Genomic DNA, 27,036 nt, shown 5'->3' with positions numbered 1-27,036 from the left:
GAAATTAATCACACATAAAACATCACAATTTGAGAAGACTATGATGTTCATATCTGCAACGCTACAAGAAAAAATTACCTTGTTCCTCATTGTTAAGGCTGTAAAAGACTTAGAAAGGAATTCAACATGAATTAAGAAATATTTTTCATCATTTTTCCCAATAACATTTACATGTCTGACAAGGAGAAAAGCAAGTTTTAAATCCAACATAAAATCATTTCTTTTGGACAGTTTCTTCTGTTCCACGGATGAATTTGTTAGCTAAGATGTACCAGTGAGTAAAAAAAAGAACAAAACAAAAAAAATTAGTTTTATGTATGTGAAGTGAAAAAATATTTTCGTTAATGTTAACTAATCATACGTACATGTCATGTAAACCGAGTCGTTCATGTGGTGGGAACGTAGAACTAACTAACTAGCACATTATGCATAAAGATGTCGATTGTTGAGCCAGTGCTCCAAAAAAATATATACAAGTCTTCATCGAGCAAAATTCAAGACATCAAATAGCTCTAGAATGAGGTGTCATGTAGTGTAAGTCTTCAGCCCATAAAACGTCCTTCCATTGTTATGTTGAGTAAAGGTGCCGTTATTTGCACTAATCTAAGCTGTATCTTAGGTTCACTGTCTAGATCGGTGACTTCGGGGCAATAAAACGACCATGAAACACCAGTTACATCACCTTTGATAGTTGACTCCGCCACTGATCTCTGTACTGAATATACCAACGACAGCTCGAGCCAAACGGGGAATCGAAACCAAGTCTTAGCGTGAGCGGTCGCCGTAAACATGAAGCTCCCACAGCGCACCTCTTGGCCCTACTCAACTTTCATAGTTACTGGTCACTGGTGGTCCCTCCCCCCCTCCCTCCCCCCTCCTTATTGTTCTTGATAAGCAGGAGTTTCGGTTTTTTTTGGTTCTCGATATGACAGGCATTTACATTGATCCCATTTTCATTACATTGGAGTTTAGCATTGCTGATCTGAGGTAGGGAGGTCTGGACTGGGCTACACTCAGTCTAGTGAGGCCAGCTGAACGGCTGCTTGAATGTAGAAGCAGTGGTATCAACAGGATTCATCTACTGGTAACAACGACTGGACAGACTGGTGACATGATGATCACATGTCCCACGACAATCACTCGTACTGCCTTGTACGCAGAAACAGTTCCACTTACCATACGTTACAGTATTTCATTGAGTTCGTCCTTACCTATTCTATTAGTTTCAAGTAAGTGAATTTAGTTCTGCTGAGTCCTGTAAATGAGTTCCAACGGAAGTCCCTGCTGTAAATATCGAGGATGTCTGACATCTGTTCCGCTCAGAGTTCGGTGGTACCTAGCGGTTAATGGTTTACGTCTGCTATAGCGGTAATACTGTGTAGTACTTCACTGTTGCTTCTGCTTCGCAAAAGCGCCGCTAACAGGGCAGCGGCTGCATGTACATACTGTGAGTTCTCTCTGAGCGCTAACGACCATGTTACATTTGAACCCACTCAATTATCTCCGTTGGCTCATTAGCGCAGAAAGCACGTGTATGAAGTTGGCGCATTCTGTCTGCGCTTGTATGCGCAGCACGGCGTCACAAAGGGCGTCTTCAGCAGAGATCAAACGATGTAATATCTACGCAATATCGATGTTGTCTTGGTCGACCGCACATGGCGCGGCACGACCTGCACACACCGCGGAATAGGAAGCCGTAAATAGCCCGCTAGTGCACCGCCGCGTTCCACTCTCTCCCCAAAGCCTACCATCAACCGATTATTGGCGCCACATACGTCACCAAAGGATAACATCATCGCCTCGGCTCACTGCAATGAAATGTAATCCTCCGCGGGTCTCTTAAGGCCGTCGTTCTACGAGTTCCTGCCCAGATCTCGGATGACTAGCAGTGAGAATAGCTGGACCTAGCACGATGCTACTAATCTGATGCTAATCAGCAAGCAACTGAACATTGCACCCGCGGCCAGTGGTTTACGGTATCATAGAACTATGGCGGTGTGGTACCGTTACATTGGAGGATAACAATATTAAGTATTGATTTTATTCATCTGTACATATTGTACAGATGTAAAAGACTATTATGTCCATATCTGCAACACTACAAGGAAAGTTTGTGTTGATCACAAAATATTGTTCCAGAAGTTGGACCATTATGGCATACAGGGAGTATCTCATAATTGGCTCACGTCTTTCTGTTGACAGAAAAAGATCATTATTCACCGTATTGAGAATGGCTGTGATGAGGGGTCTGAGGGGGGCACGGTCAAATGAGAGGCGCCCCAGGGATCAGTGCTGGGGCCACTCCTGTTCCTTATCTACATAAATGGTATGCCCTCTAGTAGTATTATAGATAAACTAAAATATTTCTGCTTACTGATGACACTAGTTTGGAGGTAAAGGATGTTGTGTGCAACAATGGCTCTGTTAAGTTCATGGTCTGTAGAAAATAAACTAACGCAAAATCACAGTATTAACAAATTTTGACAGTTTCTAACACACAATTCAACAAACCCGATGTTTTAATTTCACAAAATGTGCAGATGATAAGTGAAACTGAACAATTCAAATTTCTAGGTGTTCAGACAGATGGTAAACTGTCGTGGAAAGCCCACGTTCAGGATCTTGTTCCAAGACTTAATGCTGCCATTTTTACAATTCGAACGGTATCTGAAGTAAGTGATAGTTCGACACGAAAATTACTCTATTTTGCTTACTTTCATTCATTTATGTCGTATGGTATTATGTCTTGGGGTAACCCTTCCATTCTCAGAGCATATTTTTGGCTGCACGTTTCTTCACAAAATGTGCAGATGATTAGTGAAACTGAACAATTCAAATTTCTAGGTGTTCAGGCAGATGGTAAACTGTCGTGGAAAGCCCACGTTCAGGATCTTGTTCCAAGACTTAATGCTGCCATTTTTACAATTCGAACGGTATCTGAAGTAAGTGATAGTTCGACACGAAAATTACTCTATTTTGCTTACTTTCATTCATTTATGTCGTATGGTATTATGTCTTGGGGTAACCCTTCCATTCTCAGAGCATATTTTTGGCTGCACGTTTCTTCACAAAATGTGCAGATGATTAGTGAAACTGAACAATTCAAAATTCTAGGTGTTCAGGCAGATGGTAAACTGTCGTGGAAAGCCCACGTTCAGGATCTTGTTCCAAGACTTAATGCTGCCATTTTTACTATTCTAACGGTATCTGAAGTAAGTGATTGTTCGACACGAAAATTAGTCTACTTTGCTTATTTTCATTCGCTTATGTCGTATGGTATTATGTCTTGGGGTAAATCTTCCCATTCTCAGAGCATATTTTTGGCTCAGAAACGGGCATTTCGGGCAATAAGTGATGTGAGTTCGCGAATCTCTTATCGACCCCTGTTGATTAGTCTGGGTATTTTGACGTAGGGCTGTTAACTGTCGTTTCTTGTTAACAATATCAGCTTTTTGCCAAGAACTAGCAGTCAATACTAGCAGAAATGCAATCTGCATTTGGATCGCATTTCGCTGATTCTTGCGCAGAAAGGTATGCAATATACTGCTGCTTCCATTTTCAATAAGCTTCCACAAGCATACAAAAATCTTAGCAGTAATCCACTCGATTTCAAATCGAAAATGAACAGTTCCGTTATGGATCACTCCTTTTATGCTGTTGAGAAGTTCCTTGAAAATTAAGCTGATTCCTATGTTATATTATTGATTGCGTTTACGTAAGCTTATGGTTTGACTTTCTTGGTTTCATAAACATTTTATTTTATCTGTTATTACTTGAAACGTGGAGCCAAAGCTACAAAACCTAGACTATGGACCAATGGACGGATGTTATTTGGTCGGGTGAGTCTTGTTCCACACTGTTTCCAGCTGGTAGAGGCGTTTATGTTCCAACAGTGAAACATGGCGGGGGTTCACTGATGATTTCGGCAGCCGTATCGTGGTATTCCACCTACCCCATGGTTACTCTGCAAGGTCGCATTACTTGCACGTGTTATGCAATCAGTGTGGTTGATCAGGTCCATCCCATGGTACCGCGTTTGTTCCTCATTGGTGATGATGTGTTCCAAGACGACATGGTCCTTGTTCCTACAGTTCGCATAGTCGAGTCTGGTTTTCTGAACGCGAGGACGACTTGTCACATCTCCCCTGGACACTACAGTCATCAGATCTCGATATTATTAAGCCTTGGTGGTCTACTTTGGAGAGAAGGATACGTCATAGCTATCTACCTCTGTCATCATTACCTGCACTTGTCCCTATTTTGCAGTAAGACTGGTACACTATAAACTGCCGCTCATTAATTTCAGTACACCCTGGTATTTCAGAATTACTGCACAAATCAAACGTTATTTCTCACAAAATATGATAATATTAACTCCCACACATATAATCCAATCACAATCGTTATATTTTACTTTCATCAAAGTATCCTCCTTTGGATTTAATGACTGCCACACAAACTCGAGGCATGCGATCAATCAGTTTTTGTGGCTATCGTGAATCTATATGATTCCACACATCCTTAACAATATTCCAGAGATGTTCCTTGCTGGATGTATTAACTTCCCTGATACGTCTGCTCACTTCATCGCAGACCATTTCAATGGAATTACAATCGGGGCTTTGGGACGGCCATACCATATCATTCAGTACTTCTTGTTTTTCCTTTGCTGGAATGTAGTTCATACAGTATGCTGTCCGATGTTTTGGGTCGTTATCTGGTGTCGTAAGGTGAACCCTTCCCCTATTAAGCGCAATCCACTTCGTATTGCAAGATACTGAAGTATGCGATGGTACTGTCTCTGATCCATACATCCTTCTATTTTCACAATGTCGCCAACTCTATTTCCGGCAAAACATCCCCAAACCATAACAGAACTTCCGCCGTGTATAACTGTAGGTACAATACACTGCTGGGCTACCCTTTCCCCTACATATCGACGAACAAATATTCTCCTTCTGGTTCAAAAATTCTCAAACTTCGATTCATCGGTGAATAACACTTTCGTCGACTCTTCCGATGTCAAATTACGATGTTTTCTAGCCCATTCAAGTCTCTTCTGTTTATCTCTGGACCTTAGAAGGGGTTTATATCCTATCAAGCCGGCTTCAGTCAGTCTCCTTTTTACTGTTGCAACAGATATTGTTGTCGTGTTCGTTTATACCAATTCTGCACGAATTTGGGGCGCTGTTTTGAATCTATTTCACTCACTGGTAATTCTGATATATTTATCATCACTTTCAGTTGGCCGGCCGCGGTGGTCTAGCGGCTCTAGGCGCGCAGTCCGGAACCGCGCGACTGCTACGGTCGCTGGTTCGAATCCTGCCTCGGGCATGGATGTGTGTGATGTCCTTAGGTTAGTTAGGTTTAAGTAGTTCTAAGTTCTAGGGGACTGATGACCACAGATGTTAAGTCCCATAGTGCTCAGAGCCATTTGAACCATTTTGAACTTTTAGTTGTTTTACGAGGTCGTCTTGGTCGTGGTATGTCCTTAATGCTACCTGTTGTCTTCTGGCGGTGAAGAGTGTATTGCACTCCCCCTATAGACACCCTACACTGTTTCGCAGTTTGGCGAATAGATAGACCTGCTTGGCTGAGTGCTATAATTGCAGCACGTTTTTTTTTTTATGGAAATCTCCACTCTAGCGATGTGCACACTTCATTGTCACGAAGGAACTGATCGTGCAGGAACCACATATTACGTATCGTAGCAATGCTAGCCGTTCGCTGAGGACATCACATCACTACAGGGAACAACACAGATGCATCAGATTCGGCGACCGTCGGCAAGTGGGTAAACAAACGTATCAGATAGGTACATAATGTTTATGTACTCAACATTGCTTGTTGGATACTATAGTATCTCGATGACCACAAACAAAAATCATGACATGTGTACAACTGTTGTACTATTCCTTTGCTTCCTCAATCGTACCCACGGTATTAGACCTTATCTACAGAGAACTAGATGTCATTAATTGGGTGTATTGAAATTAATGAGCGGTTGTGTAAGATTCCATTGAAAACACCTTCAGGACATGTATTTATCCACTCCGTAACGACTAATGCCAAGGGGTTTCCTGTACCGTATTGGGCATGGTAATCTGTTGTGTTTTTGGTATTTCCATATTGTTGTTGACCCCCTATGTGATGTAAACTTAATTGTTACTTTTCTGAAGAGCTGTATGTGTACAAAATCGTACAAAGATACTGATTAGTAGTTAAGTTGATGTTTTCGTGTACCTTCGTACTATAAGAACACATAACATAGATTACGGCAACATATGCAGACGAAATCCTCTGTGATTTTACCTCGTCCTTTTACCAGGAATAAAATATTAATTTTTAAGTAATCTCCTGTAAGACTGTAGCACCAACACGTTGCCTCTTCAGTATTCACACAGGCAAAAGAAAGCGAAACACTGTTCAAGGACAGGCGTCGCTAAAGCTATTTTCGGTTCATTAGGTAGGAGCATAGGAACACAGTGATGCTTAGCATCGAATATGAACACAACGAATGTAGCACTGTGTAACCAACCGCACCACATCTCCCGGTTAATACGCGCACACACAGTCTCCTTCAGCCATCCGCGAAACGCGTCCGCACACTGCTTCCCGAGCTTTTCCCCCCTCTCCCCACTTTAAGTCGCGGCCCATTAACGAGCCTCGCAGAGCAGCGGAGATTTGCGGGCGCAGCGCAGAACAGTCGATTCAATTTTCATGTCAAATGATTTATTTCCGTTTTTAGATTTCATTGTTAAATCTGAATTAAAATCTCCCGTTCGCCAGAAGTTTTGCAGATGACAGCTACTCTACGCTTATAATTGTCGACTCGAAATGATGGTTTTGATGTCCAGTTGATTTGAAATATATCACGGACGTTATTTCCATTTTTTCCCGCTTTCAGCCATCGGTTAATTATCATTGCAATTGGGTTGCATATTCAGCAGCCGCCCCACACGCGTTGTTGACAGTTACTATCGGAGAGCGGCGCATTGCGTCTGAATTATCAGCTAAAAAATTGTCGAATTTTGTACGTGCTCATTTACGAAAGAATCGCGACTGACTGGCCTTTATAAATTTCGTATCTGAATCTTGCAAGGTACTGTCACCGTGCAGTGAAATGTCCATCAGCTACACTCGGTGAAAACAAGACAGTGAAACTGCTCAGCGTCACTAAGATATAGCTACTATCTCAATTTTCGAAAACATCTTAGAAATTCTGTTTGTAAATATCATACAGATTTTATTTTATCGTTTACGAATAAAGGCGAAATATTTGTCAAAACTTCCGTGTCAAAAGTGGAATTCAGTGGAATAAAACTTCCAAAAATAACGTTCTTAAGTAATGTAGGAGTTGTTGGGAAAACGAGTCCAGTAAAAATCGCATACATATGAAGTTTGCACAAATGAGATACATTTTTCCGTGTTTTCCATGTTATTGTCAAATAAGCTGATGGAATACATTATTTTTAACAATAAATTTTACTTCAGTCAGTGCTCACACACATTATTAAATGACTATACCGTTTTCAGCTGGCTGATAATTATCAACAGCGCATAGAAATTTATATAGGCGATCTCTGCGAACCAATCCTCTACTAGGAGCTTCATGGAAATGTTATTGCTAGGATGGTTGGACGCTAGCATAGCCTCGGAAGTGCTTATGGTTTACTATTGATTATGACTAATAAGCTCAAACCGATATAGCCATTAAATAATTTATGTCAGCATTGACTAAAATAAACTATACAAATAAAAATTAGGTGCAGTTAGAAGGTCTGTTAATTGATGAACTGCATGATGTGCCACGGTATCATGTGTTTTTTGGAAATTTGTAGTAGGTTCCTATGGGACCAAACTGCTGAGGTCATCGGTCCCTAGGCTTACACACTACTTAATCTAGCTTAAACTTACGCTAAGGGCAACACACACACCCATGCCCGAGGGAGGACTCGAACCTCCAATGGGGGAAGCTGCGGAACTGTGGCAAAGCACCTAAAAAACTGTTCAGATGAGCCAATTGTCCTTATGAAATCCACAGTTCGCGAAGAAAATGTATGGTGGCACCCACACTCACATATATAAATGTTGTTTGTTGTTGTGGTCTTCAGTCCTGAGACTGGTTTGATGCAGCTCTCCATGCTACTCTATCCTGTGCAAGCTTCTTCATCTCCCAGTACCTACTGTAACCTACATCCTTCTGAATCTGCTTAGTGTATTCATCTCTTGGTCTCCCCCTACGATTTTTACCCTCCATGCTGCCCTCCAATACTAAATTGGTGATCCCTTGATGCCTCAGAACATGTCCTACTAACCGATCCCTTCTTCTGGTCAAGTTGTGCCACAAACTTCTCTTCTCCCCAATCCTATTCAATACTTCCTCATTAGTTATGTGATCTACCCATCTAATCTTCAGCATTCTTCTGTAGCACCACATTTCGAAAGTTTCTATTCTCTTCTTGTCCAAACTATTTACCGTCCATGTTTCACTTCCATACATGGCTACACTCCATACAAATACTTTCAGAAATGACTTCCTGACACTTAAATCTATACTCGATGTTAACAAATTTCTCTTCTTCAGAAACGCTTTCCTTGCCATTGCCAGTCTACATTTTATGTATTCTCTACTTCGACCATCATCAGTTATTTTTCTCCCCAAATAGCAGAACTCGTTTACTACTTTAAGTGTCTCATTTCCTAATCTAATTCCCTCAGCATCACCCGACTTAATTCGACTACATTCCATTATCCTCGTTTTGCTTTTGTTGATGTTCATCTTATATCCTCCTTTCAAGACACTTTCCATTCCGTTCAACTGCACTTCCAGGTCCTTTGCTGTCTCTGACAGAATTACAATGTCATCGGCGAACCTCAAGGTTTTTATTTCTTCTCCATGGATTTTAATACCTACTCCGAATTTTTCTTTTGTTTCCTACAAAATAAGATATGATTCGCTACATCACGGGAGACCTGACAGGAAAAGAAATCTTTGATATACTAAGGTGTGCAGTAGATGTCGTCCCACTAAGGGAAGTCCAGAGATAAGTTAAACAACTTTCGGTGTTATAATGTGTATGTCACGCAGATATCCTTATGATATCTACGTGAACGGCATTCAATGCTTGGTAGAATTAATTGTTCATAATTTTAGGTAACATGATTGGGATTTAACAGCAGTCTCTCAGTTAAGTAAAATGAGAAAAAAAATCTCGATCGCACAGTCACTTACTGAAAATATGACCGGTTTTGGCCTCCAGTAGTAGACAATCTACATGTAATGCACCAACAGGCTGACGATGATGACGCTTAGAACAGCTGTGCTCACGCAAGTCACGAAATTCTTTAGCGACTGGGGTCAGCCCTACGGTGCATTATCTAAAGATTGTCTTCTACTAGAGGCTGAAACCCGTCATATTTTTAATGAATGACTGTAAGATCGAGGATTTTGTTTTACCAATTTTAGGATTAGGCATCCATAACACTGTGCGGGAGTATTATTTGCGTTACACTTATGGGATGCACTACACATTTTAAGTAATGACTAATGCAATACTGTGGCTTAAACCTTTTTAATCCTTCATCCGTGAAGATGGTAGATGTTTGGGCGTAAAATAAAAGCAGCTGATGGTTAAAATATGCATTTTATACTTTAATACTTGAACTGAAGATGGCCACCCAGTGACTGAAATCGATTTGCTATAGCAAATGATTTCAAGTCTTTTATGACACAGGCCGACATTTTTGTCGTTTACGATCTGTCATATGGTAATACGTGAAATAATCATGGATGGCTTCTTTATTTATAGAATTTAATAATGGCATGATGTCCTCCGAAAACATGTTGTCTTTCTAAATTAAACAAATCACGCATTTGGACAAAACATCTCTTTAGGAAGCCCTTTCGAACATTCAGCGCTGGATGATCATTTCTGTCTAAGGCTGCTGGCTTTTTTTCTGTGAAAGACGCTATTAGTATCGAGGCCACCCTCACGCTACAACCCAGATCATTCATCCAAAACGGGTTCAGTCGCCGTCTGACTACTAGACGAGGAAAACGTTTAGCACTCCATAAAAGTGCATTGAACAAACCAGCAAATGTGAAGCACAGATTCTGCGGTCCCTGTAGCTCGAGCAACAGTGTGATATTCTTCGTGCCTCGTTGTGTTACGATCCGAGCAGTGGTATTAACGCCAACGTGTCCACAAGAGGGTGAGAGCGCGTAGTTTTTTGAAGCTAGCCCCTATCCAGACGGAAGTCTGGTGTGTGCCAGCGAGGATTCGTGCTTATTTTTACTTCACAGACAAAACAGATGGTTACAAAATACTACCAATAGAGACTGGTGGCTATTGCAGAATGCTCCTTAATTCATTTTTAGGACTCTCATTAATTACCGAAACTGCTGAGAATACAAGTCAGGTAAGCTCGTCAGCGTGATACGAGAGTGCGAGTGACGTTAGCACGATTGTAACAAATACATACGATGTTGCTTGGTCTGCAGCACGTTTACGGAGTAAGGAGAAATGATCTGTAGTCCATACTGGTGGCTCCACGTCTTGCCTAGTAACTGGCACTATATTTCCCGCTATACACGAGAAACAACTACATCTATTACCTACATGTGCCTCAGAAACGTAAACGACCTCGTCAAAAGTATCCAGACTCGTTTTAGTAGACATTAAAATCGGTTTCGCCCGCCCTTCGGCCTTACGACTGATTGAACTCTGCCGGTGGACACTTTCAATGAAATGGCTCGATGTCTGTGGAGGACAGAACATTCTTCCTCAAGAGCCGGAATTAGAGAAAGTCGTGATGTTGGATGCTAGGTTCTGGAGCAAAGTCTTCGTTCTATCTCAAAGATGTTTCATTGGTTCGGCTCTGGACTTGTCGCAGGTCAGCCCATTTCAGGAATGTTATTGTCGACAAACCAGCCAAATGCTGCTTTACCACAGGACACATTGCTACGCTTAAAGAAACGTAGTCTCAGAAGGGTTCCCCTACTGTATGCTGTGCACAGTGTAGTAAAAAGTGTTCATATCTTGCCACATTTAGCATTTACTTAAGAGAAATAACGATAACACAGCCTAAACACGAACAAGAGCCCTTACCTTAACACCACCTCCTCCGTACTTCACTGTTGCCACTATACGTATTGACAGGCAACGTTCTCCAGCCAATCGCCAAACCCAAACCCTTCCATATAATTGCCGCTGGATATAGCACGATTCATCAGTCCAGATCACTCGTTTGCAGTCATTCACTTTCCAAAGCTCTTTACATCGCCTCAAGCGTCGCCTTGCATTGACTATAGAAATGTTTTCCCTTTGAGGAGCCTCTCGACCATTGTACTCCATTATTCTTAACCAGATACATACAGTCACTGTGCTAGCCGGACTGCTGATAGTATTTTGGAACTCACGAGTGATTCCTTTCACTAGTTGCATGCAATATCTTACGACTACCATGCAGTGTTCGACGGCCTCTGTCATCAGATAATGTCTGCCTAGCCGTGGTTTACCTATGAGTTTGTTTCTTTGCTTTTCCGTTCCACAGTCACATCGTCAACAGTCCGCCTGGGTAGCTTTAGATGGGTTCTAACGGATGTGTAATTCAGATGGCATCCAATGACTAGTCCGCGTTCAAAGTAACTGAACTCTACTTCTCTAATGACAACACTACACTCCCCTGCCTCCTTTTATACTGAAGAGCCTAAGAATCAGGTACACCTGCCTACTATCGTGGTAGGGCCCCCGTGAACACGCAGAAATGGCGCAACACGATGTCGCATGGACTAGACTAAGTGTGAAGCAGTGCTGGAGGGAACTGACACCATGAATCCTGCAGGGCTGTCCATAAATCCGTAACAATACGAGGGTGTGAAGATCTCTTCTGAACAGCACGTTGCAAGGCATCACAGATATACTCAATAATGTTCATGTCTCGGGCGTTTGGTGGCCAGCGGAACTGTTTAAGCTGAGAAGAGTGTTTCCGGAGCCACTCTGTAGCAATTCTGGACGTTTGGGGTGTCGCATTGTCCTGCTGAAGTTACCCAAGTCAGCCAGAATGCACAATGGACAGGTGATCAGATAGGATGCTTACGTACGTGTCTCCAGTCAGTGTCCTATCTAGGCGTCCCACACCATTACAGAGCTTCCACCAGCTCGAACATTCCCTTGCTGACATGCAGGGTCAATGAATTCATGAGGTAGTCTCCATATCCGTACACGCACATCCGCTTGATACAATTGAACTCGTCCTACTAGGCAACATGTCTCCAGTCATCAACAGTCCAATTCGATGTTGACAGGTTCAGATGGCTCTGAGCACTATGGGACTTAACATCTTAGGTCATCAGTCCCCTAGAACTTAGAACTACTTAAACCTAACTAACCTAAGGACATCACACACACCCATGCCCGAGGCAGGATTCGAACCTGCGACCGTAGCGGTCGCGCGGTTCCAGACTGAAGCGCCTAGAACCGCTCGGCCACACCGGCTGGCTCGATGTTGACAGGCACAGGCGAGGCGTAAGGTTTCGTGTCGCGCAGTCATCAAGGGTAAACTAGTGAGCCTTCGGCTCCGAAAGCCCATATCGACGATGTTTCGTTGAATGGTTCGCACGCTGACACTTGCTGATGGCCCAGCACTGAAGTCTGCAGCAATTTGCGGAAGGGTTGCACTTCTGTCACGTTGAACGATTTTCTACAACTGCCGTTGGATCCGTTCTTGCAGGATCTTTTTCCGGACGCAGCGATGTTGGAGACTTGATGTTTTACCGGATTCCTGATATTCACGGTACACTCACGAAATGTTCGTACGTGGAAATCCCAACTTCATCGCTACGTCGGAGATGCGGAGTCCCACGGCTCGTGCGCCGACTATAGCACCACGTTCAAACTCACTTAAATCTTGATAACCTGCAACTGTAGCAGCAGTAACCAATCTAACAACTGCGCCAGACACTTGTTATCTTATATATGCGTTGACGACCGCAGTGCCGTATTCTGTCTTATTTGAAAACGTATGCTTGTACCAGTTTCTTTCGTGTTTCAGTGTCTGTTGTTGGTTGTAATGACACAAATCGACTTAAAAGATGGGAAATGTGCTGACTGGGGAAATGAACTGTATATATCACCTTTGTTCATAGCATTTTGCCGCACACTGTTTGGGGAAATGGACTGTGTGTATCACCTTTGTTCATAGCATTTTACGGCACAAATAAATTTAACGAACTCCGCGCTACCTGGGGGTTAAGAATTAACGTATTTGTGGCAGCGATAAAAAGTGTCTGCGAGAGTAAAGAGTGTAGGCGATGCTATTCTTTGCTGGTATCCCATCGTTGACGCTGTATTAATAATACTTTTTACGATCGCTTGAGATAGTGAAATAGAAAGAAGTGTTGTCGGAGCGGATTTAATTGTATTGTTGCACGGCAGACATTACGGAACTAGTTAGAGAATAAATTTTATTTAAACGCTTTTTTTTACAGTGAGGCGTAATACCTTGTAAAGAGAAATATTACAGTATAAATAAATATTTATTCAAAGGTGAGAAATTTCATTATTTTAAAAACTTTGGAAATATGTGCTCCGAGTTTACTTCTACATACGCTTAGGTCTCTGTGGCTTTATGAGTGTCAGTTCGAGCCTTCACACGGTATGGTTCCGTCGCAGTAGACCGTCTTTGCACTGGAACTGTAATATACTAATATTTTCTCCCTCAAAAATTAAGACGGCTACATTCATACATCACAGAGGGTGCTACGACTGTAGGTGGCCAGGCACGTCTGACGTGAGAAGTAAACTTAAATAAACTTTCCAGGAGATCCGCGTGCAGTGGTGCGGGGTGCGGAAGCTACAGCTTCGTATCACTACCATTTGGTCATTACGGCGACTGTACGAACCTACCTCATACAAGTAAACTTAGTAAGCGTAGGCATCGCTGGACAGTCCTGAAACATGAGACCCATTTAAAGGCACTCTTAATTAAGGGGAAAAACTTCATTGTGAAGTACATTAACATTTAATTTAACATTCAAGTAGCATTCATTGTAACTTCAACATTTGAAGTTTACTATTCGTTGAAGTAAATCGCAATTTAAATTTCTCTTTCTCTAATTTTCTGTCATCATATTAGATGGTCTGCCTCTCTTGACGTCAAGTATAGCGTGTGGTTAGCGATGTCAGGATACTTTGGTCAGATAGCGTATGTCGTACGAATGCTTAGAATAGCGTGTCAGACTGCTGGTCGTGATATTACTGTAGTGATTTATGGAACTGGTGTCTTTCGTTTTTACTTCTTTCAATCCTCACTTATTAGAGAAAGGCGATATGGTACAGAACTTAGCTCTTTCCCTCATAATATACCAGGAGGCTGGAAGACGGGCATAGCAATTCGCAACTGAGACTAGTGGGAAAGGGATTTCGAGTTCCAGCATTCAGTTAATAACCAATGGAAACCTACCGGAAATCTTGACGGAAACTGGGGGATGAGAAATATTTTAATTTTTTACCATTATTGAGGACAATAATTAGAAATTTTTGTGTGTGCGTATAACCAAATAAACTTTCACATTTTGCTACTTTTCATTCTCTACTCCAAAGACGAGCTCCGGAGATCCTGCGACATGTGTTCAGAGACACAGCTAACGTCACTCACCGACATGGCCGCGCGGGGTAGTCGCGCAGACTGAGGCTCCTTGCCACGGTTCGTACGGCTTCCCCCGTCGGAGATTCGAGTCCTCCCTCGGGCATGGGTGTGTGTCTTGTCCTTAGCGTAAGTTAGTTTACGTTAAATTAAGTAGTGTGTATGCCTAGGGACTGATAACCTCAGCAGTTTGGTCCCATAGGAACTTAGCACCAGTTTTTCACCGACATGTGGAGGCAATCGTCCATTTGCTCCTGCGCTCGTCGCATGAGACTTCTAATTTGCATTCTTTGAGACGTCCTACAGCATCACGAGGCCCCGCAAAAAAAAAAGAAAAAAAAACAACACTAAATGTGAAAATCAGGTTGTTTACAAGAACAGTACGAAGGCTGAAATTACTATAACCCACTGACGTTAGTACTAGGCATACAGATTTAACTAACCACACATACTTGAAAACACTGTAACGCATGTCGCCCTTACCGTCACTGACACAGCCATCGTCATCGTAGTCGTAATCGTCCCTATTAACTTTATAGTCATCATCATTATCATCGCCACGGTTACATCATCATCGTAATCAGCGCTCTGCTATCCTCTTTGCTCTTAGATAAAGGCTTCTCTAAACTTTTTCGTGGATGACGATCTTCGTATACATATTGCTCCTGCACCGATACCAAAGTCATTTTTTTATTTATTTGCATGTCAAACTGAGGAGCAAATCTCCAAGGTCATGTAACGTGGCAGTACATGGAATTACAAAAAAAGTAATAACAGATAAAAATAAACGTTCATGGACCTGAAAAAGTCAGCCCATAAGTTTAAGTAAATGCTATGAGCAATACAACAAGAATCAGCTTAATTTTTCAAGGAACTCCTCGACAGAATAGAAGGAGTGACTCATGAGGAAACGCTTCAGTTTTGATTTGAAACCGCGTGGATTACTGCTAATATATTTGAATTAGAGTGGCAGCTTATTGACAATGGACGAAGCAGAATACTGCACACCTTCTTTGCACACGAGTTAAGAAAGTCCGATCCAAATGCAGGTTTCATTCCTGCCGAGTACTAACCGAGTGAAAGCTGCTTATTCTTGGGAACAAGCTAATATTGGTAACAAGAAACGACAATAAGGAAAATACATATTGAGAGAACAATGTCAAAATACCCAGACTCGTGAACAGAGGTCGACAAGAGGTTCGTGAACTTACACCACCTATTACCCGAACCGCCCGTTTCTAAGCCAAAAATATCCTTTTAGAATGGGAAGAGTTACCCCAGAATATAATACCATACGACATAAGCGAATGAAAATAATAAAAGTAGACTAATTTTCGTGTCGAACGATCACTCACTTCTGATACCGTTCGAATAGTAAAAATGGCAGTATTAAGTCTGAACAAGATCCTGAACGTGGGCTTTCCACGACAGCTTACTATCTATCTGAACACCTAGAAATTTGAACTGTTCTGTTTCACAAATCATATGCCCGTTCTGTGAAATTAAAACGTCGGGTTTTGTTGAATTGTGTGTTAGAAACAGTAAAAACTGAGTCTTACTGTGATTTAGCTTTAGTTTATTTTCTACAAGCCATGAACTAAGGTCATGTGCTGCACTATTTGAAACCGAACCAATGTTGCACACTACATCCTTTACTACTAAGCTAGTGTCATCAGCAAACAGAAATATTTTAGAGTTACCCGTAATACTAGAGGGCATATCATTTATATAAATAAGAAACAGGAGTGGCCCCAACACTGATCCCTGGGGCATCCCCCACTTGACAGTACCCCAGCCAGATCCCACATCAGAGACGTTATCAACATTGTGAATAATGACCTTTTGCTGCCTGTTGCTAAAGTAAGATGTGAACCAACTGTGAGCTGCTCCCCGTATTCTGTAATGGTCCAACTTCTGGAGCAATATTTTGTGATCAACACAATCAAATGCCTTAAATCAAAAAAATGGCAAGCGTTAGAAACCTTTTGTTTAGCCTATCCAGTACCTCCGAGAGAAAAGAGAATATAGCATTATCAGTTGTTAAACGACTTCTAAAGCCGAACTGTACATTTGATAGCAAATCGTGTTATATAAAATGATCGATTATCCTTAAATACACGGCCTTTTTAATAACTTTTGAAAACTCTGATGGCATAGAAATATGTCTAAAATTATCTGCATTATCCCTTTCTCCCCCCCTATGAACCATGGACCTTGCCGTTGGTGGGGAGGCTTGCGTGCCTCAACGACACAGATAGCCGTACCGTAGGTGCAACCACAACGGAGGGGTATCTGTTGAGAGACCAGACAAACGTGTGGTTCCTGAAGAGGGGCAGCAGCCTTTTCACTAGTTGCAGGGGCAACAGTCTGTATGATTGGCTGATCTGGCCCTGTAACACTAACCAAAACAGCCTTGCTGTTTTGGTACTGCGAACGGCTGAAAGCAAGGGAAAACTACAGCCGTCATTTTTCCCGAGGGCATGCAGCTTTACTCTATGATTAAATGATGATGGCGTCCTCTTGGGTAAAATATTCCGGAGGTAAAATAGTCCCCCATTCGGGTCTCCGGGCGGGTACTACTCAAGAGGATGTCGTTATCAGGAGAAAGAAAGCGCGTTCTACGGATCGGAGCGTGGAATGTCAGATCCCTTAATCGGGCAGGTAGGTTAGAAAATATAAAAAGGGAAATGGATAGGTTAAAGTTAGATATAGTGGGAATTAGTGAAGTTCGGTGGCAGGAGGAACAAGACTTTTGGTCAGGTGAAAACAGGGTTATAAATACAAAATCAAATAGGGGTACTGCAGGAGTAGGTTTAATCATGAGTAAAAAATAGGACTGCGGGTAAGCTACTACAAACAGCATAGTGAACGCATTATTGTGGCCAAGATAGATACGAAGCCAACGCCTACTACAGTAGTACAAGTTTATATGCCAACTAGCTCTGCAGATGATGAAGAAATTGATGAACTGTATGATGAGATAAAAGAAATTATTCAGGTAGTGAAGGGAGATGAAAATTTAATAGTCATGTGTGACTGGAATTCGACAGTAGGAAAAGGTAGAGAAGGAAACGTAGTAGGTGAATATGGATTGGGGCTAAGAAATGAAAGAGGAAGCCGCCTGGTAGAATTTTGCACAGAGCATAACTTAATCATAGCTAACACTTGGTTCAAGAATCATGAAAGAAGGTTGTATACATGGAAGAACCCTGGAGATACTGAAAGCTTTCAGATAGATTATATAATGGTAAGACAGAGATTTAGGAACCAGATTTTAAATTGTAATACATTTACAGGGGCAGATGTGGACTCTGACCACAATCTATTGGTTATGAACTGTAGATTAAAACTGAAGAAACTGCAAAAAGGTGGGAATTTAAGGAGATGGGACATGAATAAACTGAAAGAATCAAAGGTTGTACAGAGTTCAGGGAGAGCATAAGGGAACAATTGACAGGAATGGGCGAAAGAAATACAGCTTTGAGGAATGAAATAGTGAAGGCAGCAGAGCATGAAGTAGGTAAAAAGACGAGGGCTAGTAGAAATCCTTGGGTAACAGAAGAGATACTGAATTTAATTGATGAAAGGAGAAAATACAAAAATGCAGCAAGTGAGTTAGGCAAAAAGGAATACAAACGTCTCAAAAATGAGATCGACAGGAAGTGCAAAATGGCTAATCAGGGATGACTAGAGGAGAAATGTAAGGATGTAGGGGCTTATCTCATCAGGGGTAAGATAGATACTGCCTACAGGAAAATTAAAGAGACCTTTGGAGAAAAGAGAACCACTTGCATGAATATCAAGAGCTCAGATGGATACCCAGTTGTAAGCAAAGAAGGGAAAGCAGAAAGGTGGAAGGAGTATATAGAGGGTCTATACAGGGGCGATGTTCTTGAGGACAATATGATGGAAATGGAAGAGGAGGTAGATGAAGACGAAATGGGAGACATGATACTGCATGAAGAGTTTGACAGAGCACTGAAAGGCCTAAGTCGAAACAAGGCCCCGGGAGTAGACAGAATTCCATTAGAACTACTGACAGCCTTGGGAGAGCCAGTCCTGACAAAACTCTACCATCTGGTGAGCAAGATGTATGAGACAGACGAAATTCCCTCAGACTTCGAGAAGAATATAATAATTCCAATCCCAAAGAAAGCAGGTGTTGACAGATGTGAAAATTACCGATCTATCAGTTTAATAAGTCACAGCTGCAAAATACTAACGCGAATTCTTTACAGACGAATGGAAAAACTAGTAGAAGCCGACCTCGGGGAAGATCAGTTTGGATTCCGTAGAAATGTTGGAACACGTGAGGCAATACTGACCCTACGACTTATCTTAGAAAAAAGATTAAGGAAAGGCAAACCTACGTTTCTTGCATTTTTAGACTTAGAGAAAGCTTTTGATAATGTTGACTGGAATACTCTCTTTCAAATTCTAAAGGTGGAACGGGTAAAATACAGGGAGCGAAAGGCTGTTTACAATTTGTACAGAAAGCAGTTGGCAGTTATAAGAGTCGAGGGACATGAAAGGGAAGCAGTGGTTGGGAAGGGAGTGAGACAGGGTTGTAGCCTCCTCCCGTTGCTATTCAATCTGTATATTGAGCAAGCAGTAAAGGAAACGAAAGAAAAGTTCGGAGTAGGTATTAAAATCCATGGAGAAGAAATAAAAACTTTGAAGTTCGCCGATGACATTGTAATTCTGTCAGAGACAGCAAAGGACTTGGAAGAGCAGCTGAACGGAATGGACAGTGTCTTGGAAGGAGGATATAAGATGAACATCAACAAAGGCGAAACGAGGATAATGGAATGTAGTTGAATTAAGTCGGGTGATGCTGAGGGAATTAGATTAGGAAATGAGACACTTAAAGTAGTAAAGGAGTTTTGCTATTTGGGGAGCAAAATAACTGATGATGGTCGAAGTAGAGAGGATATCAAATGTAGACTGGCAATGGCAAGGAAAGCGTTTCTGAAGATGAGAATTTGTTAACATCGAGTATAGATTTAAGTGTCAGGAAGTCGTTTCTGAAAGTATTTGTATGGAGTGTAGCCATGTATGGAAGTGAAACATGGACGATAAATAGTTTGGACAAGAAGAGAATAGAAGCTTTCCAAATGTGGTGCTACAGAAGAATGCTGAAGATTAGATGGGTAGATCACATAATTAATGAGGAGGTATTGAATAGAATAGGGGAGAAGAGGAGTTTGTGGCACAACTTGACTAGAAGAAGGGATAGGTTGGTAGGACATGTTCAGAGGCATCAAGGGATCACCAATTTAGTACTGGAGGGCAGCGTGGAGGGTAAAAATCGTAGAGGGAGACCAAGAGATGAATACACTAAGCACATTCAGAAGGATGTAGGCTGCAGTATGTACTGGGAGATGAAGAGGCTTGCACAGGATAGAGTATCATGGAGAGCTGCATCAAACCAATCTCAGGACTGAAGACCACAACAACAACAACATCCCTTTCTACCTTTTTATAAAGCGGCTTTACTACTGAGTACTTTAATCGCTCAGGAAACTGACCATTCCTAAAGGAAAAATTACAAATATGGCTAAACACAGGGTTAACACGTGCAGAACAGTACTTTAATATTCTGCTAGACACTCCATCATAACCATCAGAGTCCTTAGTCTTCAGTGATTTAATTATTGACTCAATCTCTCAATCTATGTCTTTTCTGTATCACAGAGGACTATTTCAGTCATCAGTCTCAGAAAGGCATTTGCCAAGAGAGTTATATGATTCCCTGCAGAAACTAAATTTTTATTTAATTCACCAGCAGTGCTCAGAAAATGATTGTTAAATAGTGTACATATATCTGATTTATCAGTAACAGACATATTTTTACTGCGCATTGACTTTATATTGTCGACCTTGTGCTGCTGAGCAGACACTTTCTTCATAACTGACCATATGGTTTTAATTTTATCCTGTGAATTAGCTATTCTATTTGCTTACCACATACTCTTTGCCTTCCTGATAGCATTTTTAAGCAGCTTACAATACTGTTTGTAATGGGCTACTATAGCTTGATGGTGACTACTTCTAACATTTTCACATAATTCTCGCTTTGTCCTACACGATGTCCTTATCCCACTAGTCAGCAACCCGGGCTGCCCATTACTGGTAGTACCCAGTTTAGAATGTTCTAATGGAAAGCTACTCTCAAAGAGCATGAGAAATGTGTTAAGGAAAGCATTGTATTAATCATCTATGTTATCGGCACTATAAACATCCTGCGACTCTTGTTCCTTGACAAGGTTTAAAAAAAAACTCTCTATTTCTGTTGGATTAACTTCCCTACATAGTTTGTAATTAAATATGAGATTGGTTTGAGTACAAATGCCTTTTAGTGTTAAAATTTGTGCATCATGGTCTGAAAGATCATTCACGCTTTTACTAACAGAATGCCTATCTAATAATGAAGAGCGAATAAATATATTGTCTACGGCTGTGCTACTGTTCCCCTGTACCCTAGTTGAAAACAGAAACACAGTCTGCATCAGATCAAATGAATTTAGGAGATCTACTAACATCCTTTTTCTTGCACCATCATCTACAAAATTTATATTGAAGTCACCACATCACAGTAGGTCGTCGCTTCGGTTTTCTCTTATCTCTTGGAATGTATACAAAAACTTCCTGGAGTTATCAGTTGCATGTACGCAGCATACATGGCCTACCAACCGCCATTTCACATCCATTGCACTCATAGTTATATTTTCGACGCCCATCTGTACCTTAACCAATGTCTTTGTTCTCCTATGGCTCCTAGTTATTGTAACATGGATGTCTCTATTGCTTACTGAGCCACCAGTAGTTTTTACGTGTTTCTTTCTTTCGTTAAGAGTACACACCTCATTACCATAAGCGAGAACTGGTAGTATGTTGTAATTGTGAATTTACTTTTAAAAATAGTCGAAAACGTTTTTTTGAAAACTTTATTTAGCTTACCCAAAGCCCTCGAAGTAATTTAGCTCTGATTATTTCTTTATTGTCATCCAAAATATTAAAATTCATCAGTGCCTTCGATGTTCCATTGTTAAGTTTTATTGCTAGTATCATCTTTTTGATGTGTTGATCATACACTATTCTTGTCCTGTTGTAATTGATATTGATGTCCACTGCCAACTATTAGGTTATTCATTTTTACTTTGAACGAGGCCAGTGTGCTAAAAGTGAAAGCTGCGGACGTGTTCCGGGAACAAGATTCCTACTATCACGCATATTATACTCGCATTGTAGCCGATATTTTTTGATACGTACTTTCATTCTCTCTTTTTCCATGTCTCTTTGTTGGAACAGTATTTCGTGGAATTTGAAAAAACTGTTGAAAATTGTATCCCTACCGTATTCATAATATTTATCTTTTTCGATAGTCTTTATTTAAGTAAAAAAATATCGGATAACTTTTCTAAAAGAGTATAATATATTCTTTTAATCACTTTACTCGCTAGCTGATCAGGCACACACAACGGTAGCGATTAAATACGCACATAAATAGAGTCCCTGTTTTACAAATAAATTAGCCTCTCGCAAAGCAGTGGTCACGAATGTAATCTCACAGTGGCATTGCTCAATATCGACAAGCTCATTGAGAGTAAACCGTAGTGGAATACGCGCTGACTGACAGCAAATAAATACACTGAAAATTATTAAAGCACCTGTATGCGCTACTGAACAAACTTGAATACTCATCGGTGAACGTTTTACAGTTTTCCATGGGTCGGTGTATGCGAAAAGGTCGGATACACGGCTCTTGTTACAGTGCCATTCTTATTAAAAATAGTGGTGGGATACGAACTCATTCAACAGACGAATCATCGCTGTACGAGTTACGGTGTCACAATATATACACAAGACGGCCACGCAAATATTCATTCATTATGAAAGCCCTACAGCAGAAATACAGGTGAGCAGATGGCATATTTTATAAATGCGCAGACTACTACACTGAAGCGCCAAAGAAAGTGGTACAGGCATGCATATTGAAATACAGATATATGTAAACAGGCTTCCGGCAACGCCTATAAGACAACAAGAGTCTGGTGCAGTTATTAACTCGGTTACTGCTACTACAATGGCAGGTTATCAAGATTTAAGTGAGTTTGAACGTGCTGTTATATAGTCAGCACGCGAGCGATGGGACACGGCATCTCCGAAGTAGCAATGAAGTGGGGATTTTCCCGTACGACCATTTCACGAGCGTACCGAGAATACCAGGAATCCGGTAACACATCAAATCTCTGACATCGCTGCGGCCGGAAAAAAATCCTGTAAGAACCGATCCAACCGAAGAGAATCGTTCACAGTGACACAAGTGAAACCCTTCTGCAAATTGCTGGAGATTTGATTGCCGGGCCAACAAGTCAGCGTGCGAACCATTCAACGAAACATCATCGATATGGGCTTTCGGAGCCGAAGGCCCATTCGTGTACCCTTTATGATTCCATGACACAAATCTTTACTCCTCGCCTGGGCCCTTCAACACCAACGTTGGACTGATGATGACTGGAAGCATGTTGCCTGGTCGGACGAGTCTCGTTTCAAACTGTATCGAGCGGATGGACGTGTACGCGTATGGAGACAACCTTATGAAGCCGTGGACCCCGCATGTCAGCAGGGGACTGTTCAAGCTGGTGGAGGACGTGTTCAGTTAGAGTGATATGGGACCCCTGATACGTCTAGTTACGACTTTGACTGGTAACACATACGTAAGCATCCTGTCTGATCACTTACATCCATTCATGTCCTTAGTGCATTCCGACGGACTTCTGCAGTTCCAGGAAGGCAATGCGACACCCCACACGTCCAGAGTTCCTACAGAATGGCTCCAGGAACACTCTCCTGAGTTGAAAGACTTCTACTGGCCACCAACACCCCACGTACTCTTACGGATTTATTGACAGCCCTGCTGGATTAATGGTGTCAGTTCTCTCCAGCAGTACTTCAGACGTTAGTCGTGTCCATTTCACGTTCTGCTGAGGCACTTCTACGTGTTCGCGGGCTCCCTACTCGATATTAGGCAGGTGTACCAATTTCTTTGGGTTTTCAGTATAGAAAGCGATACTTGTGAAGTGTAAATTCATCAACCAATCTGACACTCATTGGATGAAGACAGTGTTGGAAGGACATCTGTCGACGAAGTAAAGAACGTGTTTGTATCGTTGTACACTGGTAAGTCAATAAGTCCCTTCCAATGTGCCGGTGATGTTAGCACGCATGGACCAGTCTTGAGCTCCAAGCCACTAGAAAGTATCACAAGAACATGACAGACATGCAACCCTTCCACAAATTGCTGCAAATTCCAGTGCTGGGCCATGCAATGAAACATCATCGGTAAGAGGTTTCGCAGCCGAAGGCCCACTCGTGTACCCTTGATGACTCCAAGACACAAAGCTTTACATCTCGCCTGTGCCCGTCAAAACTAACGATTGGAAACATGTTGCCTGGTCGAACGAGTCTCAATTCAAATTGTATCGAGCGGATGGATGTGTACGAATATGGACAAATCCATGGACCTCAGACATGTATAGTATTGAGCATATCTGGGATGTCTTGATGTCTTGCAACGTGCTGTTCAGAGCCCCCCCCCCCCCCCCCCCCCCCCTCGTATGCTTACGGATTTGGATTTATGGACAACCCTCCGGGATTCACGGTGTCAATTCTCCCCAGCACTACTTCAGACATTGCTCGCGAGGGCGCTACACGATATTAGGCAGGTGTTCCAGTTTCTTTGGTTCTTCAGTGTAGAAAGGTCCTGCCAAGGCCAAATTCCGCAATAAGTCATTGTATGCAGCTAGTTGGCTACACCCAGAAAACACGAAGCTGCAATTAAAAAGAGGACAAAAGCGTATAGAACGTGAAGGTGACAAGCTTCGGAAGGGTGGTTTTTGATTCTTCATAGAATACAAGCAGGCGTGAATGAGAGTTTGAAAGTAAGGACACGTGACAACCTGAAAGTCGTGGATCAAGTTAGTCAGGTACATGCGGTACTTCTTGACTTGCGAAATGCATTTGGCTCATTACCACAGCTGCGCTTATTATCTAAAGTACGACGTCATCAGTCATGAGGCGAAATTTGTTCCTGGACTGAGAATGGCTTGGTAGCGCGGACGCACAAAGTTGTCTTGAATGAAGAGTCTTCCACAGTTGTAGAAGTAACTTCACATGCTCCCCAAAGACGCTGTGCTGTGACTGCTGCTCTTAATGTTGTGTATTAAAGATGATTGAGTTTAGTGTAAACTGACGAACGGCCGGAAGAGCGGTGTGCTGATCGCATGCCCCTCCACATCCGCATCCAGTGACCCCTGTGGGCTGAGGATGACCCGTAGGTCGGTCGGTGCCGTTGGGCCTTCAAGTCCTGTTTTTTTTTATAAAAGTTACTGTTAATATTAACGATAACATTAGACGTTTCGCGAGAGATTCAGTTATCTATACTAAAATACTGTCCAAAGATGCTAGGCATTATTCAGTAGATCTTGATAAGATTTCAAAGTGGTGTAAAGATTGACAGTTTGTCTTAATTGTTCATGTATATAAAATTTTGCACTTCATAAAACAAAAACATAAAAATGAACTTAATGACCTGTGACTACAGTAAGTGTGAGTCTCAACTGGAATTGGTCAACTCATACAGACACCCGCGTCTAATAATAATTTTAGTGACACAAAATGCAATGATCAACTACACTCAAATGCAGGTAAAGCAGGTGGCAGACTTTGGTGCATTGGTGGAATACTAGGAAAGTGCAGCCAGTCTACAGAGTAGATTGCTTAAAAAATACTCGTGTGGCCCATCCTAGAATATTGCTCAAGTGTGTAGGGCACATAGAATGTTGAACTGTCAGGGGACATTCAATGTACGCAAAGAAGGGCAGCGTGAATAGTTCACTTTAAGTGGTGAATCTTGGAATATACTACTTCTCCTACGTGTCGTTCCCCTAAGGATTGCGAAGACAACATTAAACAAATTACAGCGACCACAAAGGCGTTTAAGGATACAGGGTACTTTTCCAGCTCAATATTATGTAAAAATCAACACCTATTTCTTTCAGGCACTGTTTATAATGTATATGTTTTACAGATTTTTTTGTTGATATCACGTAATGCAGCACACTTTCTAAACAAATTATAAGTATTTTGAATATTTTTGAACCTGCTTAAGGTTATTAAAAAAATTGCAAATAAATTGATGCAATTTTTTTTCCAAAATGCTTCCTTAAATTGAAGTACCATTTAATCCTATGTTATACATTAGAAGGAGACCAAAATTTTACCAGATATGCATGACATGATGGCTGAGGTACTAAACCTATTTAATTCCACCTGTTACGTACATTACAGGGATAAAAAGTATCACATCCTACATTTTAATTTTTATAGTTTTTTCCTAATAAAAATGTTATTTTTTCTATAATTTAGTTGATTCTGCAATAAAGTTTAGGTCTAGTACATAATTGTGGACTATTGAAAGTTACTGAAAAAAATTAAAGCAATGATTTTTAAACTTTAGGAAATATTTGTACCTGAATTCTGAAAAATACAATTTGTGGGAAATAGCGAATGAAAATATGAGTCCAATTAAACTGTGCCTCAGAACATTCCTGAAGCATAGTCTTCATCCCGCAGCATTTCGTCAGCTTCAAGCTTCCTCTTGGCATTCCTTTTAGCACTTCTTGCTTCTTTGGTAACTTGAAGAGCGAATCTTTCAGCTTCATGCGCCCGTTGTCTGTCAGATACAAGCAATTGATCTTCCATATTAGAGCCACATTTTATGCCTAAATTTCTCAGGACTTCCGACCTTCCTACCACTCCGTCATTGAAACATATCGCTGCATCTAGTGAACCAACTTTTAATGTATTTAGTCCTACAAAAACATTCTTGTGTACTATTTCCCATATGCAATGGTTGAAACTTTCATTTGTATTCTGAGTGCCCCCATGAAGATTGGAGTATTTAATAAGCAAAACAGGGTCACTCAGGTCTCGGAAAATTGGTTTTATTTCATTCATAATAGGCTCAGAAAGAGAATGCTTATGATGGTATATTCACCAATTTCTTTTGGTTTTTGGTAACCAGACCAAGAATCTGCTCCTTGAGGGTAAAGTCCGTGAACAGGGAGGTCATCTGTGGACAACTTATGAAAGTAGGTGGCCTATACAGCTTTTCTCATTGCTGTAACATCATTCAGAGGTGCAGTTCGTCTAATGGCAGTACGTAATAACTCTGAACAAGGTCTATTTCAGTTTCCGTCAACCTGCCTCGGCCAGACAGAGATTTTCCATTACATAGCAACTTTCCTTTCATTTCTCCTCTTAACTCCCTCAATCAAACACCCATCTTCTTTTGCAAATGTCCACAACACTCCAGTTTTGTTA

The sequence above is a fragment of the Schistocerca cancellata genome, chromosome 1, assembly GCF_023864275.1.
Source record: "Schistocerca cancellata isolate TAMUIC-IGC-003103 chromosome 1, iqSchCanc2.1, whole genome shotgun sequence".
NCBI lineage: Eukaryota > Metazoa > Arthropoda > Insecta > Orthoptera > Acrididae > Schistocerca > Schistocerca cancellata.
Note: the sequence above shows the minus strand (reverse complement) of the source record.